This window comes from Salvelinus sp. IW2-2015, linkage group LG1, assembly GCF_002910315.2.
Source record: "Salvelinus sp. IW2-2015 linkage group LG1, ASM291031v2, whole genome shotgun sequence".
NCBI classification, from domain to species: Eukaryota; Metazoa; Chordata; class Actinopteri; order Salmoniformes; family Salmonidae; genus Salvelinus; species Salvelinus sp. IW2-2015.
In genome coordinates this window covers 12,644,416-12,656,351 of record NC_036838.1, presented here as the reverse complement: position 1 = coordinate 12,656,351, position 11,936 = coordinate 12,644,416, and positions in this window count along the sequence as shown.

Sequence of the window (11,936 nt, the reverse complement as noted above, 5' to 3'; positions counted from 1 at the left end):
GATCAACAGTTTAAACAAGCAGCCTTGCACGAGCTAAATAGAACAGCTCATAGGAGCTTAACTCCTGTAGTGGACAGCTTGATTCAAAAAGCAGACCGGATACTAGTCTGTTGCAGGGCCTGGCCCCCAGTCTATCTCCTTAAGGTTGTGGTGGCTCCAAGCAGAGCCGTATCAGATCCCATTTTTACTGTCTTTATTATGACTCGGCTGGGAATCAAACTATCAACCTTCCAATCTCAGGGCAAACACTCTAACCACAAGGCCACTGAGTTGGTTCTACACTAAACTGTGATATGGCCTTTTAATTTGTTCAATTTGCAGCTGGAATTAGAAAAACTAGTGTCATACGTTTTGTTCATGGTTTGGCGGGTCATGTTTTGGAGGATGCATGACCCGACCTTCGCCTCTCCCGAGCCTGATGGGAAGTTGCAGCGATGAGACAAGATCGTAATTGGATCGCAATTGGATATCACGAAATTGGGGAGAAAGGTTTTGGTTTATCCCCAGCACTACACAGCTGATTCAAATAACATTTTACATCAAATAACCAACTCATTATCAAGCTTTGATTATTTGAATCAGCTGTGTAGTGCTTGGGGAAAAAACTAAACCTGCACCCATGGGGGCCCCAGGACCGAGTTTGGGAGACCATGTGCAAAATGACTAAAATGTAAAGATTTACATGAATCTATATAAGTGCCAAATTTGGTGCTTTTATCACAAAATGCACGATTGTTCCAGATTTTTCAATTTAGAAGCTTGATGAGAAGATTCATGGCCATGCACAGATCTTTTGGGGTGCATGTGCTCCCCCCCAAAAAAATGCCACCCCGAAAACTGTGGTCACAGACTCTGAGAAACTATCTTACAATCTGATGAGTAAAGTATTTTGCAAAGCTATTTTGAAATGGAATAAATTCTGCCCTTATTAGCAATAACCAACACGATTCCAGTAAAAATGTAAGATTGTAAGAAATACTGTAGCCTACCATTACTATATCCAACCCAATTTACAAATGTTGCCTGTCATTACAGCTATATAGGTGATGCATTTTCAAAACTCAAGATAGGCTACAGAAATAAACTGCGTTTTACACCTGCATTTGGAGCTGAAAGTCATTCATGTTAGCAGCCAATATCAAGTAGGGATACACATATCTGGAGTCCAGAGAAAGATGAATCATACAACCATATGACCTACTTGTAGAAGAGGTTGCAGGATCGGATGGAAAGCATGTCATGTCTGGAACGTGCCATCACGTTGGAGGGCAGCCTGCCTACCGAGTGCTCGTTGCCAGCCGGGTAGCCATTTTCTTCCTCACAAATATCTTAATAAATTATTCTTCCCATAATATTGAAGACAGTGTAATGTTACAGCTACTTATCATTAAACATATAGCAGGTAGTCACCCTAACTAGGCCTATCTGAAATACAAAAATTATCAATGAAATCGTCAGGTAGCCTATTGAGTCAGTAGTAGATTGCTAAATTGTATTTTATATGGATGATAAACGTAGTTGATAATGATAATCTGTTTTTGTCAGGCAAAATTGGAGGAAATGAAACGAGTTCTTTCTGGTCACTAATCTGGTATTCGCGTCAGCCTTTGTATGGAACACCGTTTGGGTCTTTGCGTGTCTGTAAAGATACACGTCAAATAACACTATTTGACATGTCAAATAAGCTTGTTGACCAATCAGGACCTGAATATGACTGTACATAATAATTTAACACGTTCATACATTTTTTACGTTATTACATATTGATTATATTCTCATGAGTCATAGATTTTGTCACTGATGATCCTCATTTGCATGAGGTCGTTTGGACTCCTCAATTCTCAGGTACTGATGAAAGACATTCACTCAACTTTCTGTTCTTCTGAGGTTAAGTTAGCTAACTGTTCTTCTGAGGTAAAATTAGCTAGCTACAGTAGTTAATGGCCTTATCGAGCACATCTCATGTAAGACGGAATCAAGGGTCAGGGGTCACTATGTCAGAAGACATTGAGATGAGTGGGCAGGTATAGGCTACTTTTAGCTTTCCACTTGCCAATATGACGACCAGTTAAATCCCAATGGCATTAGAAGGGGTTTAGCATGTCTGACAAGTTAAACTCCCTGATCCTATTATTGTAGGCTGCGGAGCTGCAGATAAAGGGACATTCGCTGAAATGCAGGACACACAAATACTAGAGGTAACAGAAAACATGAATGGAAAACGTGGGACAACTACTGTACTAGGCTACTATTGAGTTGATGTGAATGCAGAGTGCAATCCAGATCGGATACTGTACACAGAGTATGTCTGCCTGTTACTCCAGTTTAATTCAGACAGATGCCTTGAGTCAGATCCCCATGGTTTTCTTTTGGGTGTTTTCACCATAGAAATATAATTACTAAAACATTGAGTGTATACCCATGAGTGATCCAGTTAAATTGCTGTGGTCTAAATGGGTTTTGTCCATTTCTAGGAATTATATTTCTATGGTTTTTACTGTAATTCCTTCTGTTCACATTGTTATGGGTCTGTGATAATACATATAAATCCTAGAACTGACCAATGAAGTGAATTGATTGATAGTTTTAGAGTGTACGAGTATTGTGGTGGGCTTTCCAGTACTTTAAGACATTAACTTTGGAGTTCCTTAACAGAGTTACTCCATCATACGGTGCTGTTTTTACTGCTTGGATATTAAACCGGAGATAATATTGCAGTTGGCGTAAAACAAAAACAATAAAACGAATAAATCAAATCAATTACCTGGTTGCTGTTTTTTTTGTCTGCCTGCTTTTCCCACATGGATCTTCCCCATTTTTTTGCAGAGGTACTGGGTAATTTATCCCTCACTTATCCCTCCACATCTATTCCTCCAGGCGGGTCACGACATAAGCTCTCCCAGGGAGTCGGACCCCTGCTCCATGGCCTTGTTGGCTTGGCTGAGCTTATGGCTTCCCTTTGTGACAGGTGTGATGGTGGCATCCCCCCTGGGGATCCACATACCTCGTGTATGCACTGCCTGGGCTTGAGCCACACGGATAGGGTGGTGGAGCACCCTACTAGATGCCTGTTTTGTTGGCTCAGAACGCCTGCGCCTGGCACGATTGGAGGCCATGTGCAAGTGGGTCAGCCAGGCTCGGGATCAGGCTGAGGACTAGCTCCCTCCCTCAGGAGTGATGCGCCAGCGAGCTGTTCCTCTACTGGGCCCAGTACTCCTCCCAGGAAGCATGGTCGGAGCCACCGCAGGAAGAAACCATCTGCTGCCAGTCCTGGACGGGGGCAGGAGTCGGACTGCTGGACCACCTTGAATGGAGGGCGCATGCCCTGCATCGGAAGGTTGATGGCTTCGATGGCAACGACAGCTATTCCCTGTTGGCCAGTGATTCCCTGTTGGCCCTGTTGGCCTCGTTTCCTGAGGGACGATGCTGGCACTGTTCACCACCGTGAGCGGGGCTACCAGGCTGACGGTCCATCAGAAGCCGGCAGCGGGGCTTCAGTGCCCCCAGCAGCTTGAGAGGTTATGAGGAGCCTACTCACTCGGGCAGCCACTGCACTGGACATCAAACTGTGACTCTCCATCTGTCCACATCTTTGCTGAGTTCCGCGAGGCCTTGCAAGAGAGCTGGGCCTCTGCAAGGGGGCGCTTCCGACTCACAGCAGAGACTTTACCTCCAGGCGCCATCTCAGGCTGGCCCAATCCCGTCTGCCAGCTGCTCTCCAGAGCACATTTTCCACTCTCGTCATCACCCCAGGGCTCATGATTGGCCCAGGGGTTGATGACGTTCTGAAGCAGACCGATTCGTAGGGACCGGGAGACCCTGAGACGGTTCATGCTGCCTCCTCAGGCCCCGGGTTCAAGACAGAAGGACCGTCGCCACCCACCCACACCCAAACGATGGTGGGGTCCTTCTCCTGCCCCATCACCTCGTGCTGAGGGATGACAGCGGTGAGGGGCAACAACGTGCAATGGAGCAACAACCTGTCAACCATCACTGCCATAGGGACGTGCCTGGGGTCCCAGGCGCTCGGGGCGCCAGAGGAGAGGTGGGCCCAAGCAGGACCCCTGACACACCCTTCCCCGGCCACTTCTTACGATCTCAAAGGGCAAAGTGGGAGAAGTATGTGGAGTACCCCTGGGTGTTGTCCACAATGCTTGAGGGGTACCGACTCCACTTATTCTGTGGTCCCTAAAAGAGACGGAGGGTTTCGACTGATTCTGGACCTCCGCAACCTCAATGGGTACTGAGGTTCCACATGCTGTCCCCAGCCCGCGTGTTGCAGGCTGTGTCCAGGGACCAGTGGTTTGTGACGCTGGACCTGAGGGATGCGTATTTCCATGTTCCCGTTCACCCAGCTCATTGGCAGTACCTCCGATTCGCTTTCGAAGGGACGGCTTACGAATTCATGGTTCTTCCTTTTGGCCTCTCCTTTGCACCCCACACTTTCACAAAGTGCATGGATACTGTCCTGGCACCTCTCACGTCCTGAGGATTGTTTGGCCTAATTACCTGGATGATTGGCTGATTTGTGCCCCGACCAGGACCCAGGGCCTGTCAGACAGAGACATGCTCCTGACCCACATTGACGGGCTGGGCATTACTGTAAACGACAAGAAGAGTCGTCTGACAGTGAGGGTGGCCTTCATTGGTATGGAACTGGACTGCCCAACAGAAGGTTTCAAGTGATCTTATCTTGTCTCGACCACTTTCGGCAGGGGCGGGTGTTATCTGCACTGACCTGCCAACGCTTGTTGGGCTTGCTGACGGCGGCCTCGTTACTGATTCCCCTGGACCTGCTCCATCTCCGGCCTCTTCAACGGTGGTTCAACTCCCACCGGCTGCACCTGAAGCGCCACCGTCACCGCACAGTGTCTCAGGGCATTGTTGAGGTGGCACTGTTGCTCCTTTCTCTCAGGTGGGGTGGAGATGCTGAGGATGTGCCGCCGGGAGCTGGTCAGCACAGACACCTCCCAGATCGGCAGGCCGGGGGGGCAGGCCGGCCAGCGGCTGTTGGCTACCCCCTTGGAGCAGCAGTTGCACTAGAGCTCCGAGCAGTACTGCTGGCCCTGCGGTCTTTCCTCCCACATCTGAAGGGAACACATGTCCTGGTCAGGACAACAACGGACAACACCACAGTGGTGGCTTACATCAACCATCAGGGTAGACTAAGGTCTCACTGCCTCCATCTTATAGCACGGGAGCTCCTTCTCTGGGCTCAGGGACATCTAGGATCTCTACGCGCAGCGCACATACCTGGCTTCCTGAATGTGGCAGCGGATATGCTCTTGAGGGAGGGCCCTACACACCTTGGGACTGGAGCCTACATCCCCAGGTAGTGCAGCACCTGTGGGACAATTTCGAGAGGGCTCAGGTGGAACTGTTTGCCTCCCTGGACAATGCACACTGCCCCTGTGGTACTCCATGTCGGAGCCACCAAGGCCTCTGGGCTTGGATGCTCTGGCTCACGATTGGCCAGGGCTGGAGCTTTACGCATTCCCCCTTTTTCCCCTGATCCAGGCTGTGCAGGACAGAACCAGGACGGTGGAGCATCTGTCTCAGGCCGGGGGAACTCTGTGGCATCCGAGACTGCACCGCCTCAGTCTGTGGGCTTGGCATCTGAACGGCACCAATGGTCCATGTTAGGACTACAGGACGGTGTAATGTACTCCAGGCAGACCTCAAGTGCACCGGCTACCACGGCGGCATACCAGTTGCGCTGGTGGTTGTTCTGCTCTTGGTGCAGTGGTATTGAGGTTGTGCCCGAGTCATGCGGGGTACAGTAAGTCCTCCAATACCTGCAGTCTCGCTTGGATGAGGGCTTGGCAGCCTCTACACTGAGAGGGTATTTGGCCGCTATATCTGCCTGCCATGTGGGGTGGATGGACAGGCCAGCGGGGCGCCATCCCTTAGTCTCCAGGTTTATGAATGGGGTTCGTTACCTGAGTCCAGCTAGGACCCGCTCAATGGTGAGCTGGGAATTGGATGTGGTCTTGGCAGCTTTGGCAAAGCCGCCATTTGAACCGTTGGAGTCTGCCTCCCTGAAACACCTCTCTATGAAGGTGACTTTCTTGGTAGCGATTACTTCCATGAAGAGGGTGTTTGAGCTCCATGCTCTTTCAATAAGTTCTGAGTGCTACCGGATGGACCCCGGTGGGAGGAGTATATCTCTCCTCCCCAATCCTTCCTTCCTCCCAAAGGTTCTGTCAGACAGGCATGTGAACATCCTTTTTATCCTGTCTGCTTACGACCCCCCGGCAGTGGCGGCGGAGTCTGGGCCTCCCTCCGACATGCTGTGCCCTGTGTGGGCACTGGCTGCCTATGTGGAGCGGACACGGTCAGTGAGAACAACAGACCAGCTCTTTGTCTGCTGTGGTGAGCGAGTCCTGGGAGCTGGGTTATCAAAGCAGAGGCTCTCTCACTGGATCGTGGATATGATTTCGACAGCATACCGCCTGGCAGGCAGGACAGGGCTGGGATCTGTGGTGGCACATTCAACACGAGGTGTGGCTGCGTCCTGGGCTCTACTGAGAGGAGTGCCCCTCGTTGATATCTGTGCTGCGACCAGCTGGGCTTCCTCTTGCACCTTTGCTAGGTACTATCGGGTAAATGTGGCACCTCCCTCTGCGGTTTGTTGAGCAGTCCTGGGCATCGCCTCCCCTTCCGGGGACTGTGCCGGGACCCCCCTTTCACATTGACGGCCCCTGCGTCTCCATTCAGCACTGGAATTTCGCCGCTGGCTGGCCAGGTCCCTTTAGCACCGACTACATCTGGTACAGGTGTACCAATATATTGAAGTGATACATAACCTTCGTTATGTTTCACTATATTGTATGTAACCACGGTTATGTGAGCTATATGGATCACTCCAATGTGATGTCGCGGCCATGGGGTCTATATATAGGGGAGAACCCCAGCCGTGACACAGGTGTACACGGGAGTAAATCTGTAAATCCTCACCTCGGATGTATCCCTCCGTCGCGGAGTGATACCAATATATTGGAGTGATCCATGTAGCTCACATAACCGTGGTTACATATGTAACCTATGTTCTATTTGTGATGCTCAACGCGCTGCAAGTTAACAAACAGGTGAGCATATATTACCATTGGACAGTTAACGTTCGCATGTTGATTGAGTTTTAGTTATTAGTGAGTTCTATGGAGATATCGTGCAATTCAGTTTACCTAACGTTAGTCTAGGTTATGTTAACGCACTGCTTGACAATTGCATGCTATGACCGTGTGTACAGTACGGCGACGGCATGGGTTTAACGTTATGCCAAGGGTGCACGCGCTGAAGAGATGCAGCAGCACGTAGTTGGTTCCATTGGTGTTAGCATAACCCTAATCTTCTGCTGCAGCGTGGTGGTTATAGTTTATTGAGCCCCCTGATCTGGGGAGTTATAAATTATCAACACATTTGAATTCCTTGCTGTGTAAAATGTATTCAAACAAATCTGTGCGATTTGACTTGTTAACTCTAATAGCTAGTTTGCTAAACTAACGTACATCGTGCTTGCTAAATAGATAATTGCAAAGCATTGATACATAGCATGTGGGCTAGTTAACATTAACCATCAATCGAAGTCCTGTTGATTAAGTACATTAAGTGCTCTATTTTCTGATTCAGATGCATTTGTTGCATCGACCTGTGACTTTGTCTGGTTGTTTTATTTTGTGTTACTCAGTTAAGAGGTTTTGGTTAAATGGTAATGTACTTATAAGTAACGTAAACTCACCCCATTCCGTACAAATGTGCGTAACCGCGGCATTCAAACGAGGCTGCAATGAAAACGAATGGGACTGTAGTGACGGTGTTGGCATCAAAATCCGGGGTGTGAAACTACGTTTCGATTCAGCGTTGATTGACATGGTAAGGGGCTAACAGTATTGGAGAAAAGATGAAAAAACGAACCCCTCTGATGATGTACGTTACATCGTGACGTGTCACTACGTAACGTACAGCGTGCATTTGCAACTCATTTTGTGCCATACAGCCTCTTTTCACCAAGGGTAGCCCTTCTCTCGCAGATTAAAATCATGCTTAACCATATACACTTGTAAGAAAACTTCATTATTTTTGTCTAAATTAATATAATTATTGCTAATATTAGACTAATATTTCATGACTAGTGTGCCAATTGCATTTCTTTGCGTCATTGCTGCGAGCCATCATGACACTCAAAAGCCGGAACAGCTGCAGTTCACTTGTGAGGCTAACGTTAGCGCAGCCCTAAACCCCTCTTCAAATTTGACACAAACCTTCAAACAGGTATGTGATGAGACATTACATAAACTCTTTACGTTTTATTTACATTTTAAAGTTGATTAGTTGGACAAATCGGGTGAAAAAAATAAAAATTCTTCATACAACATATTTCCCCCTTTCAAGATCACTTCCTAGCCTTCGCTCCCCACCCGCCATTTTTAAAAAGACCCGACGGAGCTCATTGCCTTGTTGAATTATGCAGAGATGGGCATCATGAAGGTCTCGTCATTAATTTAGTTGGAAAGGGGAGAAATTGTGCTTTACATTGGTATTGATATTACAGTTGATCTGGAAGTATTACATTTTTTGGGCGCAAAAATAAGGTAAATTGTACGGACCAAGGCGATGTACAAAAGTGAGTGAGTTTACGTTATCCATTAGCTAAGTTCCAGTGAGATACTGAATGCAATCTCAAATGTCTGTCTTGACTCTTGGTTATATTTTAGGTGAAGTTTAAAAAGCCAAATATTTTCTTCCTCCCTTAAGCACAAGCTCAGAATGGTGAGTGACAGTCCTTAGTTAATGCCGTACTTAAAGGTATGTTTCAATGGAAGGCTATACCTTTTGAGTATCCATGAAAATCTGTCCAGTGATGCCATAAGATATAGGAATTAGCCTAAACGGGAGTCTATTTAGATAAATCTAAGTGACTAAGGAATGAACACCATTTTAGTTTGACTTTCAGATTTTTCATTCAATGGAGTGGAAATGTAAGTTGTCTGCTGCTAAATTGCTTAAACATTACCGTTTGAAGCACAGTTTTTACTCAAGAATAAGCCCACTGCCATGTCTTTATCATGATTGCCTGTGCACATTTCAATCCATCTCTGCACTCAAAATTTATTTATCTCGATTCCATCACGTGACAGCGAGAGATTTAGGTCAGGCAAAATGTATGTATTTTACCCGTCCTATGTGTGGATTCAAACAACCCTTCTCAGAGGTAACACTCTTACGTCATTTAAGGGGACATTTAAAAAGCCATGAGATGGTAACATGCCCGTTTAAGAATTGTGACTATCGCACTAATGTATAGTCCTCATTTAATGCACACAACAGTAGGAAACATGCAGTTGCTGTTAGTTCTGACTTCTGTGAAGATGTTGTATGTGTGGAAAGTGATAGTCTCCCAGTCACTAGGTCAGTTCACCCTGATGAAGAGTGTCCCACTCAGAGTGCAAACTCTTTTGACCTCCCTGAGTGTCAGTTTGACACAAACGAGTTGAGAGCTCAGTTAAATAAACATTTGGCGCCTCTATTCTTAAAAATGCTAAGTGTTCTCCATGTTTCTGACTACACAACACAGGAAATAGTTGAGCACTTGGGGCAGATATTTTCTCTCTCAATCTCTAGTCAAGGAAGCAATAAAATATGTATTACTGAAAAATGAACACACCATTAGTGATGCTACCCTTGACGAAGTAGTCAAGCCAGTCATGGACAGCAATGTTTTTGCCAGTGCCACTGCTTAAGTTGCAGAGATGTCAACTTCTAAGCGCAGGAAAACCTTTGTTGAAAAGAACTACCCTTTAGTCATGTCAGTGCAGTATGTAATAGAGCTTCCTGGACACACCGCAGTGTATTTTCCTCTTCTTCAAATGCTTCAGGAAATGTTTAAACACACTGATATCAGGAACAAAATCCAAGAATCTAATGTTGCTCAGCCAGGTCTTTACATGTCTCATAGAGATGGCTCATATTTTCAGAAAAATTAATTGTCCTCGGGAGGAGAACTTAAATTGTCATTGCTTTTGTATATTGATGACATAGAACTAGCAAATCCACTGGGCACTTCCAGGAAAATACACAAACTCTGTGCAGTATACTGGCTGCTTGCCAATCTGCCAAGTAATCATGGCACATGATTCAGCTGGCAGTATTATGTAAGGTGCCTGATCTCCATAGGTGCAGTTATGAATGTGTGTTAGGCCCTTTGTTACAAGACATTCACACTCTAGAACAGGATGGGGTTTTCATCGAGTCCATCGGCCGGTGCGTCCAAGGTACTGTCCTGTGTGTTGCAGCTGGCAATCTTGCAGCCCATGGGTTAGCAGGCTTTTTACAATCCTTTAGTGCTGACTTTGTGTGTAGATTCTGTACAGCCACTCGAGACCAATTTCAAACCCATGAAGTTGGTGAGGGAGAATTTAGTAGGAGAACAAGAGCCACCCATGACCTTAACCTGCAAGATGTTTTGAATGGTCAGAGTCAGTATGGTGTGAAGCGTGACTGTGTTTTGAGCCAGACCTTGCAATATTTTCATGCAATTACTGGTTTCCGACCTAATATACTGCATGATCTGCATGAAGTTATTTTGCCTGTTGACTTGGCCCTTTGCATCAGCGAAATTATAGGTCTTAAGTGTTTTAAGTGTTTGAGTATTTAAACCAGAAAATGGTTTCATTCCCATATCAGTATGCAGACAAAATAAACAGACCACATCCAATCCCAAAGACAATTGCAACCAAAGGAACTATTGGTGGAAATAGGCATGAAAATGCAACCTTGCTCAGACTGCTTCCTTTAATGGTTGGTAGTGATGTGCCAGAGGGAGATCAAATCAAAATCAAATTTTATTTGTCACATACACATGGTTAGCAGATGTTAATGCGAGTGTAGCGAAATGTTTGTGCTTCTAGTTCCGACAATGCAGTAATAACCAACGAGTAATCTAACCTAACAATTCCACAACTACTACCTTATACACACAAGTGTAAAGGGATAAAGAATATGTACATAAAGATATATGAATGAGTGATGGTACAGAATGGCATAGGCAAGATGCAGTAGATGGTATAGAGTACAGTATATACATATGAGATGAGTAATGTAGGGTATATAAACATTATATTAAGTGGCATTGTTTAAAGTGGCTAGTGATACATTTTTACATACATTTCCATCAATTCCCATTATTAAAGTGGCTGGAGTTGAGTCAGTATGTTGGCAGCAGCCACTAAATGTTAGTGGTGGCTGTTTAACACTCTGATGGCCTTGAGATAGAAGCTGTGTTTCAGTCTCTCGGTCCCTGCTTTGATGCACCTGTACTGACCTCGCCTTCTGGATGATAGCGGGCTGAACAGGCAGTGGCTCGGGTGGTTGTTGTCCTTGATGATCTTTATGGCCTTCCTGTGACATCGGGTGGTGTAGGTGTCCTGGAGGGCAGGTAGTTTGCCTCCGGAGCTTGGGCAGTGTTAATGGATTTGAAAGACATCGTCGAGCTTGTGTTGTCACCAACATTTACAGCTGAAACTGTTCAGTATTTGCAATCTAAAATCAGTGATCATAGACAGACTCTGCAAGAGGTCTTTCCTGGGTTTAGGCTTCGTCCCAAACACCAGTATGTTGAGCATTACCCTGAGCTCATTAAGTATTATGGGGCTCTTGTACACCTTTGGACCATGAGGTTTCAGGGTAAACACCGCTTTTTCAAAAGGGTTGTGCACTCAGAACTTCAAGAATGTCCTGGAAACTGTCAACCAACACATGATGGCATATTACCTCAGTGCACCATCATTTTTGTCACCTCTGCCATTGTTTCAACACTACCGAAGTAGCTAAGCACTAGATTGAACAAGAGACAGAAAGCAACACTGTTTACTGCTCATCAAAAGTCACTATTGATAGCACTGATTATGCCAATGGCATGTTTGTATCAGTGGGAATGG